This window comes from Macaca fascicularis, chromosome 8 (genome assembly GCF_037993035.2).
Source record: "Macaca fascicularis isolate 582-1 chromosome 8, T2T-MFA8v1.1".
NCBI classification, from domain to species: Eukaryota; Metazoa; Chordata; class Mammalia; order Primates; family Cercopithecidae; genus Macaca; species Macaca fascicularis.
Genome location: NC_088382.1, coordinates 14,626,557 through 14,647,651, shown reverse-complemented (window position 1 = coordinate 14,647,651; position 21,095 = coordinate 14,626,557). Strand labels below are relative to the sequence as shown.

The 21,095-nt window shown below is 46.8% G+C and overlaps 1 long non-coding RNA gene across 4 annotated transcripts; it reads right to left on the bottom strand.

Annotated features, from left to right (window-relative positions):
- Nucleotides 1-1,449: 1,449 nt before the first annotated feature.
- LOC141407560 (uncharacterized) lies at nt 1,450-20,049 on the bottom strand. 4 transcript variants are annotated; one of them, XR_012417077.1, is made up of 3 exons: nt 19,842-20,049; nt 2,125-2,425; nt 1,450-1,501 (listed from the first exon to the last, which is right to left on the bottom strand). It is a non-coding gene; the product is annotated as an uncharacterized lncRNA (long non-coding RNA). The 4 variants fall into 4 exon arrangements; XR_012417078.1 differs by lacking the exons at nt 1,450-1,501; nt 2,125-2,425 and adding exons at nt 15,806-16,992; nt 18,096-18,254; XR_012417076.1 differs by having other exon boundaries at nt 1,450-2,425.
- Nucleotides 20,050-21,095: the final 1,046 nt, after the last annotated feature.

Here is a 21,095-nt window from a genome sequence, read left to right as displayed (position 1 = left end):
AAAGGAAACCAAAATAGTTGCTTAATTTTTAATAAATTTTATAAAGAGGGGGTGGTGGCAAAATAGGAGGGAGAGGAGGGGAAGGAAAAGCAGCCGGTCACAAGTTCTAGTCCAGGGCTCATCCCCGGCCTCCTCACTCAGGCAATCACCAGTCCCCACCTCCTGGGGAGGGGTACTTTCTCCGCTGGCTTCACATACAGGAAACGCACTGCCACAGGTGTTCAGAAACCAGGAGCACCTTGAAATGGGCAATGTGCTTTGGGTAGGAGACCTACAATTTCCCCAAAGAAACCACGGCACAAAAGTGACCCACATAGGAGGGACCAACCGCTGTAAACCCTTGGTGGCAAAAACGGATGTCATACCTTCTGTACAGGAGACACACACCCAAATAAAACTTGCCAAAATAGCAGAGAAAAAAATACAGCAGAAATCCAGTGCCATTCTGTCACAGAAATATTTATATCCCAAAGCCAGGGACCTCTCTGGAACACTGTCTTTATTTCCACGTTTCATGGAAGATGTTTGAGTGCACTCACGTGTGTCTCAACAAGCTTCCAGTCCCTCCTCTAAACCCTGTGGCTCCTCAGCAAAACCCAAAAACAAGTATCAGTTTTCCTTCCAAATGGGAAATTTCCTGACCTAGCGAAACCAGCATCAAATCCACTTATTACGAGACAGCTGATTACAGGCGAAGTCCTCTAGTCCAGGATGACTCCCCTCCTGCAGGAGCAGGAAGGATGGGCATAGCAGTGGCCTGCCAGACCACATCTCCAGGCAGTTTGAAACCATGGCTGCTCAGGTGAGCCATGATAAAAATCAAAACCAAGTATCTCTGAAAAGTGTACATGGCAAGACCCAGACCTCGGACCAGACTCAGCCGAAATGAATGTTGCAAGGTTTGTTCAGAGACCTCCTCCCCATGCCCCCTCTCCCCGGGACCTCCCTCCTTGAACTAGGGGCCCAGGGCCAATGGACAGCTCCCTTACCTCTAGCCCAGTGCATTTCCAGGACCAGCTCCCAGACTGTACCAGACCCTGAAATGTATTCACTGAATGCACTATTTCTTGAAATGATCATAAATCACCTGATTATAACAACAATTGTTTTAAAAGTGTTCTCTCTCTCCCGCGGGAATCGTGCCATGAGTTTGAGCACGCAGCTTTGCTTCTCTCTACTGCAATTCTATCACTTGCAAAATGTTAACAATTACTGTGTTCACCCATAGCATTGTTGTAAAAAGCCTTAAGACCCACTTCATGTAGCCTGCCTGGAGCACAGACCCTGTCATATGGTAAAAGCCCACTGAAGGTGAGTTATCTGTAGCTATTATTACCTAGTACTACAGCGAACAAAAGGAGTCGATCAAGTCTCATCGTATCACCATGAAAGGATGTCCATGTAGACTGCGGAGTGGGAGTAGGGGGACTCAATGTGTATCAGGTACTATTTTGTTTTTTACAATGTGTACATGTATCTTTGTAGGTACACTGGAAAAGATCTGGAAGGAAATACACCCAGTGTTAATAGTGACTACCCCAAAGACACATTCATCCAAACACACAACAGAAAAACACTCACCATCTTTCTGTCTTCCAAATCATTTGAACTATTTTCAATAAGCATCTATGGCTTTTGTAAAGTTTTTGAAAGGAATTTATTGCAATTTTTTTCTGGAGAAACAAGCAGGAGCATGAAAAAGGTAGAAACAGAAGGTAAAATGGAATGGGACTCAATGGAATTGAGTCCCAGCCAGGCTCAGCAAGCACACGAACCACACACCTCTCACTACAACTCAACACCAGCTCTCTCTTCTCTTGGTCCTATGGCCCAAGACTTAGAGATAAAATGTTTATTGTTATCACATCAATCACACCAAGGAGCTTGGAACCACCCTTTCAAACTCCTCTGGTTCTGTGTACCTGCCCGGGGCTGTTAGCTTTCCTCCTGTGTCTTTGGCTGGCCTGTAATCCCCTAGTGGTGGAAATGCACCCGGACACTTAGCTATCATCCCCACAACACTCAGCACCGCAGAGACCAGGGCAGTGATGCCCACTCGGACTGTGATTCTACTTATAAAGCAAAGGACCAGGGGCCAGATGTGACTTGTCTTTGGTAACTTACCAGCTGTTGCTTGAACCAGAACAAAGCCAGGTCTCCTGATGCCCAGAAAAGAGCTAGTGCCTGTCCCGCTAGAAACGTGGTGAAAATGTTTTGCTTGCTGTAAAAAGATGCACTACTGGAGAATATGGGTGCAACTTCTCATGGAGCCACTCAGCCGAGATCACTAGGAAACAGGGCTGCCGGATGAGACACTCGGCCCAGGTCACCAGGAAACAGGGCTGCCGGATGAGACACTCGGCCCAGATCACCAGGAAACAGGGCTGCCGGATGAGACACTAAGCCCGTCCACCGGAAAGGAAATCTGGTTGGGCAGTAGAGGGAAATTCACACAGGTTACTCCAGCCCAACGGCAGCAACAACATGAACCAAACAAAAAATACCTGACTGGAAAGCCGTAGCCTGGCTAGCAAATTCGAAACAGAGCCACAATCCTAGCAGCACATATCACTGCAACACAGAACTTCAGTCAGTGTGCACACACTTTAAGTAGAAATGTAAAACGCCCATGTTTTTGGAACAAGCGGTCTATTTGTGTGTGTGTGTGATGTCAAACAAAATAGCTCAGAAGAAACTGTTGGCAAGGAAATAGAAATAGGCGCCCTTACACATTGACAGTGAGATAACGGTATGGCCCTAACGGAAGGGAATCGAGCAACACCCATCAACATTTAAAATGTGCAGAACCGTGGATCCCACAATTCCATTTCTAGCAATGCATCCTATGAACATATTCACGCAAATATGCAAGAATTACGTACAACTCAGCACTGATTAATCCAAACGGTTGGGAACAACCTAAATATTTACCAGTGAGGAACTGGTGGAGAACAGTATTTATCTTAAGCCGACATCTGTGTTTTTAAAAAGAAGATACATAGGCTGGGCGCAGTCGCTCACACGTGTAATCCCAGCACTTTGAGAGGCTGAGGCAGGTGGATCACGAGGCTAAGATATCCAGACCATCGTGGCCAACATGGTGAAACCCTGTCTCTACTAAAAATACAAAAATAATCTGGGCATGGTGGCGCACGCCTGTAGTCCCAGCTACTCAGGAGGTTGAGGCAGGAGAATCGCTTGAACTCAGGAGTTGGAACTGGTAGAGAACAGTATTTATCTTATGCCAACATCTGTGTTTTTAAAAAGAGCTGAGGTCACGCCAGCCTGGTGACAGAGCAAGACTCCATCTTGGAAAAACATACAAGCAAACAAACAAACAAAACTGACAACAGTGGTCACAGAGCAGTGATGAGAGCAGGACTGCCTTTCACTCTCCAGGACCTTTTGAATGTCGCTCATATTACATATTCAAAATATATGACTACAGTAAATATTTTCAAAGTAACTATGAAAAACTGGGGAAATAATAATAATATCTAACACACAGGACTGCTGCATAATTAAAGGATGAAAAATTTTAATCACTATCAGAGTTCAAAGGAAGAAAGATTAATTCTACCTTGGATGTCAGAGCAGGGATCATGTAAAAGAAGTGAGTATTTCAAGTCTTGAAGGATGGAGAAGATATAAAGAGGCAGAAGTGTGGAGATGATGTCCCAGATGGAGATAAGAACATAGGCGAAGAAGATGAAGAGATGAGAAGGTCTAAATTCTAAGTGCAGCTCTCAGGCTGGGCTTCAGAACAGGGCTTAGGCAACAAGCTGGGGTGCAAGGCTGATGGCGGGAATGGAAACACTGAAACCCAAACTTCCGTATCACTCCCGGATCATGAGCCTTGAATGCCAAGCCAGGGAACCCGTCCTTGATCTTAACAATGAAAAATCACTGGGCTGGCTGTGGCAGTTCATGCCTGTAATCCAGTGCCTTGAGAGGCTGAGGTGAGAGGACTGCTTGAGGCCAGGAGTTTGAAACCACTCTGGACAACACAGCAAGACTTCGTCCTTACAAAAAATTTAAAAATTAGCTAGGCAGGATAGTACACCTGTAGTCCCAGCTACTCAAGAGGCTGAGGTGGGAGGATCACTTGAGCCCAGGAATTTAGGGTTACCGTGAGCTGTGATGGCATGCCTGCATTCCAGCCTGAGCAACAGAGCAAGGGCATGTCTCAAAAATAAAACAAAATGAAATAAAATCACTAAACGTTTGTAGAGACATAAAGTATAAAATCATACCGTATATGATTTAATCCAGATATATAATATAAGTTCAAAGAGGAAAAGAGAAATTAGGAAGCTGTTATAAGAAGACAAGACTCAACTAAGACATGAGCAAACGCCCTGGGCTCACAGCGCTGTCTTTATATAAAGGAATGAACTGCCACATTTATTTTCATGGCATCACCAAGTTAAATACAGGCTACAGTATTCTGGAACCATCTCTGTATCAGTCAAATCACATGGCCATAATACCATAGGCAAATACCATAAAAAACACCGTAGACTGTGTGGTTTAAACATTAGTTTATTTCTCACAGCTCTGGAGGCTGGAAGTCCAAGATCAAGGTGTCGGCCAACTCAGTTCCGAGACAGGGACCTCTTCCTGGCTTGCAGGCAGTCACCTTTCTTCTTGTTTCCTCACACCAGGGCAGTGGGAGCTCTCTGCTTTCTCTTTTTTTTTTTGAGACAGAGTCTCCACTCTGTCACCAGGCTGGAGTGCAGTGGCACATTCTCAGCTCACTGCAACCTCTGACTCCCTGGTTCAAGCAACTCTCCTGCCTCAGCCTCCCGAGTAGCTGGGATTACAGGTACATGCCACCACACCCAACTAATTTTCATATTTTTAGTAGAAACAGGGTTTCAGGATGGTCTCAATTTCCTGACCTCGTGATCTGCCCACCTCAGCCTCCCAAAGTGCTAGGATTACAGGTGTGAGCCACCACACCCAGCCTGGTTTCTTTTCTTCTAAGGGCACTAATCCTGTCAGACCAGGGCCCACGCTCATGACCTCATCTAACCCTAATCATCTCCCAAAGGTCCTATCCCCTAATGCCATCACACTGGCAGTTAGGGCTCCAGTACAAGAATCTGGAGGAGACATAAACATTCACTTTATAACAATGTCTTTTCAATCCTGTTGAAAAAAGCAACCAAATGAGTAGGCGAAGAAGTACCTTATATGTAAACAAGTCAGGACTTTTCATATTTCTGCTAATACATTAAGGTCAATTTAAAATGTCTGATAACAAGAGTCAGAAGCAGAGATAAATGAAAGTTAGCTACTCTGCATTTTAGGCCCACATTGAGTTGTCTTCCAATGACATTGCGGCACAAAGAACACTGCTTTCTATTCCTGGTTTTGCCACCAAAGAAGCTGGAACATTTCCCTGTATTTCCGTTTATCTTGAAAATCACTGGGCTGATCTAGCAGACCTCTAAGGTCCCTTCCATTCACAAATTCCACAAATAACTTCCTACCAACAGAGGCTACACAAATAAACTACACTGATGAAGGGGAAAGCTAACACTAGCAAACAATGAGATGCACACAAGACAAGACGTATAGAGAAGTGGATCAACCACAAACCGGTGGACGATGAGCCAGCGGGGGATAAAAACACATTCCCTAACGATGGACAGACAGGCAACGGCGCCGAGGTAGTATTGTTGAAGATTTCCTATTTTATACCTTCAAGATAAATGGCCCAATTGTTTATATTCATTCTGATTAAATGTGAACGTGAAAACTTCCTTCAGGGGACACAGACATCTAAAAAGTTCCCAATGTATCCAATTTGTCATTTGATATTTTTACTGACCAGAAAAATGAGGGACTGAATATACAAACAGACCATGCCTGATCATATGTATAAAGACAGAACTCAGACCACAACCGGTAGCTGCCCACCCGGGAAACCAATCCCCTATCTACAGTCAACAGCCAGGAGGCCAGCCAGGCTAGCACATCAGACAGGAAGCCAGACTGCTCTCTCTCCACAACCCAGAAACTAAACCACGACTCTGTCCCACGTGGCCAGGATTTGACTCAAAACTGACAGCCACCCTAATTTTGGCCCCTATTTCCAGTTAGGATAATTCAGAGAAAGCCATATATGCCCCTAACCAATCACATAAAACACCCCACTTCTGCACAGCCGCCTACAGCCCCCAAAACAGCCTCCACTGGGAGCCGTTCTTTTCCATCCTGAAGCTTCCCCACTCCTCATCCGCCACTCACTGCCATGTCAGTCTCTGCCACACGCAAGTGACGGTGTCGACTCCATTGCCACAGCAGCTCTGAGAAAGTTGCCTCTGCCTGTCTCATGTGGGCAGTCTTCCTTTATTTCCCCCAAAGAATAAGTCTTAAATGAGGGGCTTCTCTCCATATGGCCAAGCTATACAATTCAGAAGCCCAACATGGCAGATTCCAAGCCTGGAAAGACCGTACACCCCTCAGGTCCTCTTTCCACAAAACACAGCTTCCTTGAGTTCCTCAGTCACTCCCCACCAACCAGGGAAGGAACCACGTGTTATGGAAAGATCAAGGGCCTTGAAGTCAAACTTCTGAGTTCATCAAGTACTTCATTTTTCCACTTAAATTACATGGCCTTGGCCAGGTGTGGTGGCTCACACCTGTAATCCCAGCACTTTGGGAGGCTGAGTTGGGCGGATCACCCAAGGCTGGGAGTTCAAGACCAGCCTAACCAACATGGAAAAACCCCATCCCTACTAAAAATACGAAATCAGCCTGGCGTGGTGGCACATGCCTGTCTTCCCAGCTACTCCGGAGGCTGAGGCAGGAGAATCACTTGAACCTGGGAAGCAGAGGTTGTGGTGAGCCGAGATCGCGCCATTGCACTCCAGCCTGGACAAGAAGAGCAAAACTCTGTTTCAAAAAAAAAAAAAAAAAACGGGACCTTGAACAATTTTCTTAACTTGTCTAAGCCTCTATCTTCATCTTCAGTAAAATAATTTTACCTCTAAGATTGCATTCAATGGAATCCCACATGTAAAACAGCTGACAAATATTAGGGGCCCAACAGCTGTGCGCTCCTACTACCGCCCCACTTTACCCCAAGGGAGAAGCACAAGATGTCCAGAAAAAGCCTGTTGATCCCTATACCTCAGCAACTGGTGTTCACACAAGGCACAGTGGGATCCAGACTTACCAGGGTCACCCAAATACAAGACATGTTTTCATTTTTCAACTGAGGTACACATGGCTTCTAACGTTCACCATGTATGATCCATAATTTAGAAGAGATTTTCCTACACTACCCCGTGGTTCTATTTTAGCAGACTTAGATGTGCCATAATAGCTCACTCTCTTAAGCCCTCTTCAGTATCAAAAACAAAATTTTAACCTGTAACACAGTTATCAGCAGCGAAAGTGGAAAAGGTACCTATGAGTCAAAATGACCTTCTGCCCCGCCCCGCCCTACAAAAAGCTGTTCAGGAGGATTTGGGCTGGTTATGAGAATGCTGTCTGTATTCCCAGGGACAGACAAACGCCTACCCTCATTAGAAGCTGCGCTGCTCAGCCTCCAGGGTAGAAAGCTCCCCACACCCGCTACCCAAGGAGAAGAGAAGCAAACGGGGTGGCCAGGCTCCAGGACGTGGACTGTTTAGTGTGGTTTCTGCAGTCCAGGTCACCGCCCTAGGTGAAGTTTTTCCTTCCTTCTTTTCCACCCAAGTGGCCAAGGTCCTACGGCTGCTGTAGGGTCTCTTCCCTAGAATGAGCCAGCCCAGCCATTCCCTTTCCCTCTTTTCATTTTTTTTTTTTTTGAGATGGAGTCTCACTCTGTCACCAACGCTGGAGTGGAGTGGTGCAATCTTAGCTCACTGCCACCTCTGCCTCCCAGGTTCAAACAATTCTCCTGGCTCAGCCTCCCTGGTAGCTGGGGTTACAGGCGCCCACCACCACGCCCAGCTAATTTTTATATTTTTAGTAGAGACGGAGTTTCTACTTGTTGGCCAGGCTGCTCTCGAACTCCCGACCTCAGGTGATCCACCTGCCTCGGCCTCCCAAAGTGCTGGGATTACAGACATGAGCCACCGCATCTGGCCGAGTCAGCCCAGCCATCCTGACTTTTTGTTCTGGCAAAATTACTCTCTTCCACGTCTACCTTCCAAGTAGCTAAATCAGAGATCCGGCCTTGGGGCAGGCTGGAAGAATCCCTGATTTTGGTCCTCAAGGGGTCCTACCAGGGTCTGGGACAATTCCAAGACTTGTGTTCTTAAAGAGGAAAGAAGCCTCACATACACAGCTCTCGCAGAGCTCAGGCAGAGCTCACGCAAGGCTTGGGAGGCGGCCCTAAGGTTTGGGTGTGCCATCTATGATAAGAGCTAAGAGATCTGAAGCCAGCTGTCTGGGTTCCATCCTCAATTCCAACAGCGCTGGCTGTGTGATGTTAGACAACGTCCCCAGCCTCTCTGTGGTTCCGTTTCCTCACTGTAAAAGGGCCACAATAATAGAGCTGCTCTCAAAGTTAAGTGAATTCGTGCATATAAGGTATTCAGAACAATGCTTGGCACATGGGGGACTTCAATACACGTATTGAACAGAGTAACTTAGCAATTAGTAAATATATTCATGCAGGCCATGCACGGTGGCTCATGCCTGTAATTCCAAAACTTTGGGAGGCTGAGGCGAGAGGATCACTTGAGCCCAGGAGTTTGAGACTAGTATGGGCAACACAGCAATATTCCATCTCTAAAAATGTGTTTCTGTAACGTATATGTATATATACACTCATGTATTCACAGCGTATTTATAATACACAAAATAGCTGGAATGCAGACTTAACTATTCACAATGGTTACTTCTAGAGAAGGGGGAATGCAAATTTCAGCTTTTTATGCTACACGTATATTCTTGTATCATCTGAAATATTTAAGCAAATTGTATGTATAAATTTGCCCCAACACACATAGCAGAACAGTGTAGTTTTGACTCAAAAATCTTCACATCATGGAAGATGGAATTGTTCTGTGAAAGTTATAGAGATGAAAAGTCTCCCTCCAGCCTAAATGCTCTTTCATCTGACCTATATTACACACACCAATGCAGACGCCCCAATCCTTTCCCCACTGTCATAAGAATTTTTCAGTGAACTGCAATCCCCTTTACAAACTAGATGATAGTTAGAGTCACCAGGCAAGAACGTGGATCCAGTTCTGCTTTTTCAAAGCCCAATGTTCCTCACATAATAGCAATGCATTCTTCAACCGGTCCACTGCCCCCAACACCTGACCTCTCTGTTGTACACAACTCAGCAAAGCCTGGGAGAAAGCAGGTGCAAATTTCACTTACTCAGTAACAACACATCCCGCCTGATTCCTCTGCTCAGCTAGTTCTCAAGTCATCTTTTTCTAAGCTTTCATTTGGCTCTACCACATGTACCTAGGCTGGGTAAAATACTTTACCAGGTTTTTTTTTTTTTGAGACAGCGTTTCACTCTCTACCCAGGCTGGAGTGCAGTGACACCATCTCGGCTCACTGAAACCTCCACCTCCAGGGTTCAAACGATTCTCCTGCTTCAGCCTCTCAAGTAGCTAGGACTACAGGCGCACCCAGGACTACCACCACACCCAGCTAATTTTTGTATTTTTAGTAAAGATGGGGTTTCACCGTACTGGCCAGGCTGGTCTCAAACTCCTGACCTCATGATACGCCCGCCTTGGCCTCCCAAAATGCTGGGATTACACGCGTGAGTCACCGCACCTGGCCTACTTTACCAGTTTTATTCCTGAATTAAACCTGTTATTACTATCAATAATGTCAATCAGTGCCATTTCATTCACCGTATGACACACACACACAAAGCACTTCATACTCGCTCCACCTATCTGCTTTTCTGCAATGGCCACAGTGTTCCCCATCTTACATGAGAGGCACAGACAAAGACAATGACTTCTCCAAGGTTTTGTAATTCACAATCAGTGGCAGAACCAACATGACCAACCACGTCTGGCCAAGGCCTGTGTTTCAGCCACACCACCTGGTTGCTGCCCCTAAGGCTCAATGGGCAAGTAACAGATCACTCCGATTGCAGAGGCTTCAGAAATGCCCTCCGCCATGGTACAATGGACGGTTCGCTCTCAGGAGGGGAGGCAAGGGTGGGAATCAGCACACAGTTCTGCTAGGTTTCTCATGCAGGGCACAGACTATGTATTTTGTGCCTTGCTTTACAGGTGAAATGTCTCCTGCCCCCTGTACAACAGCTTTCTTTGTCCTCTCCACATAAAAGTACAACTGAGTTCCTCAGGGGAAGGCAGTGATCACTGCCCTGTGCCACACCTGACTGATGTCCAAACAAGTGGACACACAGGCTCTTCTCTTATGGCCCAGGTTGCTCCCATCTGCTAAGCATCGAAAACTACACACAGGATTCGCAGAACATGAATGACATGGAGGTGACCGCTTTATCTCTGTGGAAAACTTACTGCACTGTCTTAAAAAAGGGAATTCAGGAAAAGCTGAACATTTGAGGCTGGCTGGCTGTAATCTTCAGCTGCTGAGAAAGCCTCAGCTGCTCGGTTCCACTGTGGAAATCCAACTCCTCCCTCAAAGTCCAACTCAAGTACACCTCCTCTGCGGTGCCTGCCCCTTCCTCCCTTTCACAAGCACGTGTTCCCTCTGCAGTCCCAGAGCATTCTATTGCCACCTCTGGAGCCACGCTGTCCCAGCCTACAGCCAGCTCAGTGCGCAGCTGCATCTCCCTGTGTGTACCTGCAGGCCCCACCTGGGCTGGAAGGCTGCCTTCTTCTCCTCCGCACAGAGGCCGCACTCAGGAACTACTGAATGAGGGATGGAGTGGATGAGCAAGATCAGCCAAGGGCTACAGGGAGTGACCTGCAGCTCCCAGCAGGAACAGCCCCTGCCCTGCCAATCCGGAGGTGCTGGCTCTGTTCTCAGCAGGGCCGCTAAAAGCTCCGTTATAACAGCTCTAGGCCACAACGGTCAACTTGGTGTCAGGCCCTAGAGACACCGAAACTCCTAACAAATAAAGAGACCGCGTATGCAGCATGCCGGTTAAAAGCACAGGCTTCGGAGTCAGAGCTTGAATTCCACTTATTATGTGATCTTGAGCAAGTTACTCAATGCATCAGTCTCATTTTGTCACTGGCAAAATGAGGACATTATCTGCCACACAGTGTTGCTGAAAAAGTAAGTGAGGTGACAGACGCAAAGTGCTTGGCAGTTACTTACTCTTATTGGTTTATTACAAAGAAGAGAACACGGGAACAGCCAAATGCAAGAGAGGCACAGGGCACACCACGGGGCAGAGAGGTCGGGGCTCCCATGCCGTCCCTGGAAGTGCCACCTTCCCAGCACCAAATGACTTCACCAAACCAGAAGCTCCCCAAACCCAGTGTTTAGAGGGTTTTATGGAGTTTTCATAACATCAACATGATTAAGTCATTGGCTACCCGTGACTAGCTCAATCTCCAGCCTGTCTCGTCTCCCCTCCCAGAGGTAGGGGTGGGGCTGACGTGTCCAACTCTATAATCATGACTCATCTTTCTGGCAACCAGCCCTGATCCTGAACCTGTCTAGGGGCCGAAGCCACCTGTCATCTCATTATCATACAAAAGACACTCCTATCACCCCAGAGATTCCAAAAGTCTTAGAAGCTCTTGTATCAGGTATTGAAACCTAAGACCAAATATTATAACCAATGATGTTCCTATCACTCAGGAAATTACAAGGGTTTTAGAAGCTGTGGGCCAAAAACCAGGAAGAATACTAAATATATACACTATTGTACTATGTATCCCACTATCACAATAATTTTTTTTGAGACAGAGTCTACCTCTGTTGCCCAGGTTGGAGTGCAGTGGTGCGATCTCAGCTTATGGTGCGATCTCAGCTCACTGCAACCTCCACCTCTCAGGTTCAAGCAATTCTTGTGCCTCATCCTCCTGAGTAGCTGGAACTATAGGTGTGCAACACTACAACTGACTAATTTTTGTATTTTTTAGTAGAGATGGGGTTTCACTGTGTTGGCCAGGCTGGCCTTCAACTCCTGGCCTCAAGTGATCTCCCCGCCTCGGCCTCCCAAAAATCTGGGATAAGTGACGAGCCACTGTGGCTGGCCTCACTATCACAATAATTATACTGAGAGGATGGGGGAGAAAAACATGGGGAACTGGAGGAGCGGGGAAGGTAAGCAGCCTGAATCTTTGTCTTCCACAGTAAGACATCTCCCTGTCTTTCACACAATCTGGAAGAACGAGCTAAAACATAAACACAGTAACCTCCAGGGACCAGGGATCAGAGTGGAGAAGGGTAAGGTAGGGGATTGCTGGGTTTTGTCCTAAGCCTTGTTAATTTCTGACTCTTAGAGCTGTAGGTCTGTACAACTTTGCTAAAAATGAGCATTTACCTGTAATCCCAGCACTTTGGGAAGCCAAGGTGGGCGGATCACGAGGTCAGGAGATCAAGACCATCCTGGCTAACACGGTGAAACCCCGTCTCTACTAGAAATACAAAATATTAGCCGGGCGTGGTGGCAGGTGCCTGTAGTCCCAGCTACTCAGGAGGTTGAGGCAGGAGAATGGTGTGAACCTGGAAGGCGGAGCTTGCAGTGAGCTGAGACCATGCCACTGCACTCCAGCCTGGGCAACAGAGCGAGACTCCATCTCAAAAAAAAAAAAAAAAAAAAAGTTTTTAGTTTTTAAACAAAATCTGATACTTGACCAACAACAATAGTATATTAAGTGATATGGTTTTGTGTTTTTGTTTGAGAGAGGGTCTTGCTCTGTTGCCTGGGCTAGAGTGCGGTGGTGTAATTCTAACTTACTACAGCCTCAAATTATTGGGATCAGGTGATCAACTCTCGAGCAGCTAGAACCACAGGTGTGCACCACCACGCCCAGCATTCTTTCTTTTTTTTCTTTTCTTTTTTTTTTTTTTTGGTAGAGGTGGAGGTCTCACTATGTTGCTGGTCTTAAACTGCTGACCTCAGTGGATCCTACTGCCTCAGCCTCCCTAAGTGCTAGAATTACAGGTGTGAGCCACCACACCAGGCCAAAGTGGTGTATTCTAAAATTTTTTGTAATCCAACCACTTTGAAAAACTATGGAGAGCTATAAATCGTCTCCCCATAAACACACATGGATGCATACACACAAAATTGTTGCACAGGATTTTGGGGACTTCATAAAGTTCTGAAAGCCAGGTTAAAAACCTTAGGATTATAGATTCTGGGTTGTTTTTTTTTTTTTTCCTTTTTTTGAGACAGAGTCTCACTTTGTCGCCCAGGCTGGAGTGCAGTGGCGTGATCTCCGCTCACTGCAAGCTCTGCCTCCCAGGTTCACGCCATTTTCCTGCCTCAGCCTTCCGAGTACCTGGGGCTACAGGAGCCCGCCACCATGCCCGGCTAATTTTTTGTATTTTTAGTAGAGGTAGGGTTTCCCCAAAGCCAGGATGGTCTCAATCTACTGACCTCGTGATCCACCCTGCTCGGTCTCCCAAAGTCTGGGATTACAGGCGTGAGCCACCGCGCCCGGCCCTAGATTCTGGTTTATTAAAGGAAATTTATTTCAAGTCAGAGCTTGTCATTTATTGCACAGGAAAATAAAAATTTCGTTAAGAAAATCAAAAACACCTACATGATAAAATGAGGTCCTGCTTGGTCTTAAACTACTTGGTGACCACCATCAGTTGTTTTCTTGACCACAGGATGCACCTAATTCCTAACTATGAATAAAGGTACAAACATTGTTTATTGGGCTTTTGGCTTCAGCCTGAGACAATCGGATTCTCTCAAACTCAGGAATGTGAATCGCTGTTGGGTGGATGCAGCTGTTTCCATTCTAGAAATGGACCTGGAATCATGTACTTTGCGACTATGAGGAGTCCTTTGTGTAAAACTTGAAAAGGCAAGGTCCCAAATTCCCCATATGGGTGTTTCTTCCAGTAGAGGAATTACTCTAATGACTTCTTAGCAAAACTTACATGATCAGGGCAGGCCATCAAAATACTCCAGAACACAAAGTTTAGCTCCATTTCTGATGGACCTGTCTCCACTGCTATCAGTCTCACCAACAGCCTCACATCAAGTCAGAGGAACGGTTTTTTCATTTAAGAAGGATCTTCATGGCTGGGTGTGGTCGCTCACGCCTGTAATCCCAGCACTTTGGGAGGCCAAGGTGGGCGGATCACGAGGTCAGGAGTTTGTGACCAGCCTGGTCAACATACTGAAACCCTGTCTGTACTAAAAATAAAAAAATTAGCCAGGCTTGGTGGCACGTGCCTGTGGTCCCAGCTACTTAGGAGGCTGAGGCAGGAGAACTGCCTGAACCCGGGAGGTGGAAGTTGTGGTGAGCCAAGACTGCACCACTACACTTCAGCCCGGGCAAGAGGATGAGACTCCGTCTCAAAAAAAAAAAAGAAGGATCTTCATGTTCCTGCCAATTTGAAAAAAAAAAAAAAAATTGGTATCTGTTAACCAGAGGTAATGAAAAGCACCTCCCAGGCTGCTGTAGTAAGTGGATTGGTAACTGTGGTGGGAGATTCCAACCCGCGAGACCTGTGACTATATCACGCAGCAAAAGGGCTTTGCCAAAGTCCTTAGGAGGAGTATCTTGGGCTATCCAGGGAGGTCCAATCTAATCCTATGAGCCTCTAAGAGCATAGAACTGGCCAGGCGAGGTGGCTCACACCTGTAATCTCCGGACTTTGGGAGGCTAAGGCAGGCAGATCATGAGATTAAGAGATGGAGACCATCCTGGCTAAAATGGTGAAACCCCATCTCTACTAAAAATACAAAAATTAGTTGGACATCCTGGCGGGCACCTGTAGTCCCAGCTACTCAGGAGGCTGAAGCAGGAGAATCACTTAAACCCGAGAGGTAGAGGTTGCAGTGAGCTGAGATCATGCTACTGCACTCCAGCCTGGGCAACAGTGCGAGACTCCATCTCAAAAAAATATTTTAAAATAGGGCATAGAACTTTCTCCAAGTGCAAGAAGAGAAATGCACACAGGGGAACTGAAGAGCCTGACCAGGTCCCTGGGTTAGCTAGTCCTGAGCTGATGGGACCACGTGCAAAGACCAGATAGAGGCCTCAGGAGCTGAGGGCAGCCCTCAACAGATGGCCAGCAAGGGAACAGACACCTCAGTCCTGCAACCACAAGGAACTATATTTGGCCAAAAGCGCTTGGAAACAATTCTCCAGTGAGGAATGCAGCTCAGCCCACATTATGATTTTTGCCCAGTGACACCCACGTCAGAACAGTGGGTGCCCCAAAAAACTGTGAGATGATACAATTTCAATTATTTTAAGCCACAAAATTTGTGGAAATGTGGTAAAGCAGCAACAGAAATGAATAGTGGTTTACGTGGAAACCCCTAGAAGAGTGTCTGGCACGGTGTTGACACTTGACAAGTGTTTACTGATTTCCTCACATCGCAAGGCAGGGCTGGCCACACTCCATCCAAAACAATAGATGATAGACTTGTTCTGACAAAACAGATTCAGTGAATTATAAATGGCCCAGAACACCTACAAATTTTAAGTTTCAGGTAAGTGATTGACTTTCCTTTCACTTAGAAACCTCCCAATGCTCATCTTACTGACAAACTCTAAGTACCAGGCAGGAGACTAAACACCAGACAAACCCAGCCCCAGATGCCCCGAGGGAGCCCGTCCCAGCACTCACTCCGCTGCACTGAAATGATGTCCAAGTCAGTTTATCCCACTAGACCAAGAACTCCAGCTCTCCATGTGTGAGTCACCAGTGCTGCCTCTGCATCTCTGCTTCTAGGATGGTGCTTCTGCACTTCACAGGAAATCTGTATCAATGTTTGTCAACACTATGTATGACAGTGTCACTTAATATCTGCACAGAAAACATCAATTCTTTGAGGACCAGGGCCGGGTTTATTAGCCTTCGTACTCCCACTGCCACTGTCTGGGACATCAGAGGCACTCGGTAGAAGTTGGTGAAGAGAAAGAAAAGGCAGAGGAGAGAGAGGAAAGCAGGACCAACACCGCAGACACAGATTCTGAGGTGGCTGGAGGAGAGGCAGGACAGAGAATCTTCCTGGTTGCTGGGATGGGGTTCACTGTGATACCTGCTGCTGGATTTCAAATGTCAAAGGTGACGCTTTGCTGACCTTGACGTCTGACTGCCCTTTAGCCTTCCCAACCTCAAGACAGGGCACTTAGAAACTGCAATGTCAAGAAATTATGCTTCATTAAGGCATGGGAATGTTATTTACATGAACCTTCATTACTGCATTTTTTTTTTACATGGGAATGTAAATAATTGAAGAGATTGTTAAAGACTAATCACGCACATTCAATAACTTTGTAAAATATTAATGATAACTGAAACACAAATTTTGATGTTCCCCAAAAATGCTAACATATAAAACAATACTGGCCAATTAAAGATAGAAAACAATCCTAATGAAGCTCCCCAACAGACACATTAAAACTTCTCTGTACATTAAACATTTGAGATTTCAAAGGAAAACCCAGATTCATTCCATTCTTAATATGGCGTTTAAAAAAAAATCTTAGGTAATACAATATTTCATTTAAAATTTACAAAATTCCATTACATTCATAATTTCGTTTGATCCTCAAAACAATCTCCTGAGTTAGGCAGAACAGGTATTACTAACAACTAACTCCATTTTATAGGTAAGGGAACTGAAGTTCAGCAAGTACTTGGGCTTAACAAAAGTTTTAATAGGGCCACATATCGAAACCAAATCCTCTGCTCAAAAGAACTAGAATAAGTTATCTTTTACATATTATTCATACTGATATCCTGTCAATATCCAAAAATGTTTTGAGGTAGCCTGCAATAATAGACACCTATCCAATAAAAACATTAAAATGAAAAACGGGGAAAAAAACAGCAGGTGATATGGGAGACAGACGAAGGTAGATAGCAAAGGCTGAGACTTATAATCTAAGAAAACTTCATCTCTGACCTTCCAGTTCCAGGGAGATAACGCTAAAGGAAACAAGATGGTTTATAGACTCAAAATCTGACAAAAGAGAGGTTGCATCAGTTCTTAACTCTGAAACACTCCTAGCAGCCACAGCAAATCTCTAGGACAACATACCAATGGCATCAAAGCAAGAGTATACTTCAGTGATAGAGTGAATTAAGTTCCCTGTTTGGGACCCAGGCCAGGGCTAGAGAAAAGAACTCTGAAATATAGAGCTCAGAAATAAATCCTCTGTCGGCCACAGGCAGTGGCTCACACCTGTAATCCCCAGCACTCTGGAAGGCTGAGGCGGGCAGATCACGAAGTCAGGAGATGGAGACCATCCTGGCTAGCACAGTGAAATCCTGTTTCTACTGAAAATACAAAAAATTAGCCAGGCGTGGTGGGAGGCCCCTATAGTCCCAGCTGTTTGGGAGGCTGAGGTAGGAGAATGGAGTGAACCCAGGAGGCGGAGCTTGCAGTGATCCGAGATCCTGCCACTGTACTCCAGCCTGGGCAACAGAGCAAAACTCTGTCTCCAAAACAAACAAACAAACAAACAAACAAACAAAAATATATATATATATATATATATATATATATACACACACACCCTCTGTCTTCTCCATACCCATATGTCCCCTTCCGTGAGAGACTTCCTTTCATTTAATCCATATAAAAATCAAGCCTACTCTAAATGAAAAATACTTCGACATAGAAGCAGCATTAACTAGTTAAGTTTTATTAAGACATTAATAAAATCTAGAAAACAATAAAGAAAATCTGGTCGCGTTTTGAAGCCCTCTCCTAAGATCAGATTCCCCAAAAGAACAAAGTGTATGGGGCATATAACAAAGATATTTTCCTAATCTAAGAATGCAAATCAAAATAAAGGCAAAATCCTACTGAGCGAAGCAAAAATTGTAATTCAGTAGCTCAAGACTTGACCAAATGTCTATTTTTAATCCCTATAATCATCCAAATAACTAGGAATAGCAGAGAAAATTGTGTCTCCTTTCTACAGAGACACATGGTTTTAAGAAACTCAAACACATCAAATTCCCACCTTACCAAACAGGTAAATTGGAAAGGAGCTTGGTATTTTATTTTTAAATTATTTATTTACCTTTTTATTTTTTAGAGAAAGGGTTTCACTCCGTCACACAGACTGGAGTGCAGTGGCATGATTATAGCTCACTGCAGCTTCTAATCTTGGGCTCAAGTGATCCTCGCTCCTCAGCCTCCCAAAGCGCTGGCATTACAGGTGTAAACCACAGCAACCGGCCTATTTTAAAGAATTAATTACCATATACCTTAGAATTGTAGCTCCTTTATAGGTCATTCAACATGTGATGCAATTTTTTACAAGTGCATTTTTTTTTTTTTTTTTTTTTTTTTTTTTTTGAGATGGAGTCTCACTCTGTCGCCCAGGCTGGAGTGCAGTGGTGCAATCTCCGCTCACTGCAACCTCCACCTCCCGGGTTCAAGTGATTCCCCTGCCTCAGCCTCCCGAGTAGCTGGGACTACAGGCGTGTGCCACCACACTCAGCTAAGTTTTTGTATTTTTAGTGGAGACGGGGTATTTTTAGTGAAGACGGGGTTTCACTGTATGAGCCAGATTAGCCATCTTCTAACCTCGTGATCTGCCTGTCTTGCCCTCCCCAAGTGTTGGGATTACAGGTGTGAGCCACCACACCTGGCAACAAGTGGTAATTTTCAACTATGCTTCAAACCATTACACAAGCCAAGTACATCTACTCAAGGCACTCTCAAGTTTCCATTTACTCCCATTTTAGTCAACAAAATAAAATGTTAAATTGGAACATATTTCACATGACACTTAAAAGATCAACAAAATGCTCCTGAAAAGTTCTGAGCTCAACAACTCCATTAATGAGAAAAAAACAAATCAACTGGATATAGGGAAGATGCTGCACATAAAACACAATTGTGAAGAATATGCAAGATATTGCCAAAAAGTTACTTAAGTTTTCATCATAGATACTTGTCCTTAAGTCTGAGATAAAGTATATACTCATGTAACTAAACTCGTTTAAAAGGAAACAAAGGGGAAGAAGAAAAAGAACTTCCACTTTAGAATCCACATTTTCAAAGGCGTCCATTATTTACACCATTGCGGGGAAGAGAATTTTTCTCTGCTGTATTTGCTTGAAAGAATTAAAGCTGTAGGGCAAAAATTCTTGGAAATTATGTAGTTTACGATCCTCAAAAGTGAGAAAAATGAAGCCCAGAAGAGAAGGCCTTCCAGGAAAATTCCAGAGCCGGAGGTAGACCCAGTACATTGTTTTTGTTTTTGTTTTGAGAGGAAGTCTCACTCTATGGCCCAGGCTGGGGTGCACTGCAGCCATTTCACTCACTGCAACCTCCACGCAGTCCCCTCAGTGAGTTGGCGAAGCAGTCTCGCTGCGAGGGAAGGCGGGGAGGGCGGGGAGGGCGGCGGAGTCTCCCACTCGCGGTGACCCGTACCCCGCCCCACGAGTGGGTCCTCGCAGGGCCCCCTCTGCCGCACGCGGGGACCAGCCACCCTGCGGGGTACGGGGCAGAAGCCCGCGCCCGGGTCCATGCAGTCCACTCCGCGGCAGACGCGGGGAGCCGGGGAGCAGTGGGGACCGGCCCCCACCCGCAGGGCAACCGGGACTCCCCGCGCGGGCCCACGCGGTATCGCAGCAGGCGCGAAGCCCCCGGTGCCACACGGGGCCGAGACAAAGCCCAGGCGCAAGGACCCCGGATCCCGACCTCGGACCCTGCGGAGCGGAGCTCGGACCCTGCGGAGCCGAGCTCGGAGCCGCCACACCCGGGGCAGAGACGCCCACCCGGTCTGGAGACCCCGTCGCCCATGGCGCCGTCTCACCTCAGGCCGCCGCCTCGCAGCCCTAGCTCCTCGCCGCGGCGCCTGGGCCGACTGGAGCGCAGCTGAGCAGCCGACAGAGCCACCGCAGCCTCAACAATGGAGCCCCAGGGCGGGGCCGCCGCCGCGCCGCTTCAGCCCGTGTTGCCCGCTCAGGATCCGGCTCGGATCAAGGAGCTGCAGCTGGCGCGGGGCTGCGGCCCGGAAACACACCCTGCAGGTGCACACGGCCCCGCCCGCCGCCCGCCGCCCCGCCCCCAGCGGAGCCGGGCGCCCAGGGCCCGCCCCCCGGCCAAGGGGGAGCCAGCTGCGCGGAGAAGGTGGGGCCTGGGGGAACAAAGGGAGGTTGGGCGGGGCGGCGCTGGGACTGGGCGTGCGGGGTCCCGCGGGAGGACCGGACCCAAGAGCTGGCCGGATCCTGGCCTCCTGGAAGACCCAGCTCAACGTCCACCTGGAGTCTACTGTACAGGACGCGCTCATCTCAAGCCCAGAACTCAGGCTTTTAGGACAGAGAGCGAGAGACAGGCTTGCTTTACAAAAAGGGAAACTGAGGTCCAAGGAATAGGATTGCCTGCTGCCCGAAGTCACGTAGTCCCATTCACTCGTTCACCTTGTCATTCAGCAAACATTTGGAAGCACGTATGGTGGGTGTTAGGAGTGAAGTAGGGCCGGGCGCGGTGGCTGGCGCCTGTAATCCCAGCACTTTGTGGGGCCGAGGCAGGTGGATTACTTGAGGCCAGGAGTTCGAAACCAGCCTGGCCAACAAGATGAAACCCCATCTCTGCTAAAAATACAGAAACTTAGCCGATCGTGGTGGCGCGTATCTGTGGTTGCAGCTACTGGGAAGGCTGAGGCAGGAGAAATCGTTTGAACCAGGGAGGTAGAGGTTGCAGTGAGCTGAGATGGTGCCACTGCATGTGCTCCAGCCTGGGCGACAGAATGAGACTCCGTCTCAAAAAAAAAAAAAAAAAAATTAATAGATGGGAAGTAGAGGCGAACCTAGGCCTTCCCTGAAGGAGCTCGGCCAAGGAGTACCTGAAATGTCTCTGCATCTCTTTAAGGTCTGATAAACGAACCAGGAGCGAGCACTAATCACTTCCCTTTCCTGCCACAGAGCTTTCATGTGTTTGCTGTTCCCCGCCTGAAATGCCAAGTACCAATGGTATTTATTTATTTATAGAAATGGGGTCTCCCTATGTTGCCCAGGCTGGTCTCAAACTCCTGGCCTCAGGCTATCCTCTCGCCTCAGCCTCCCAA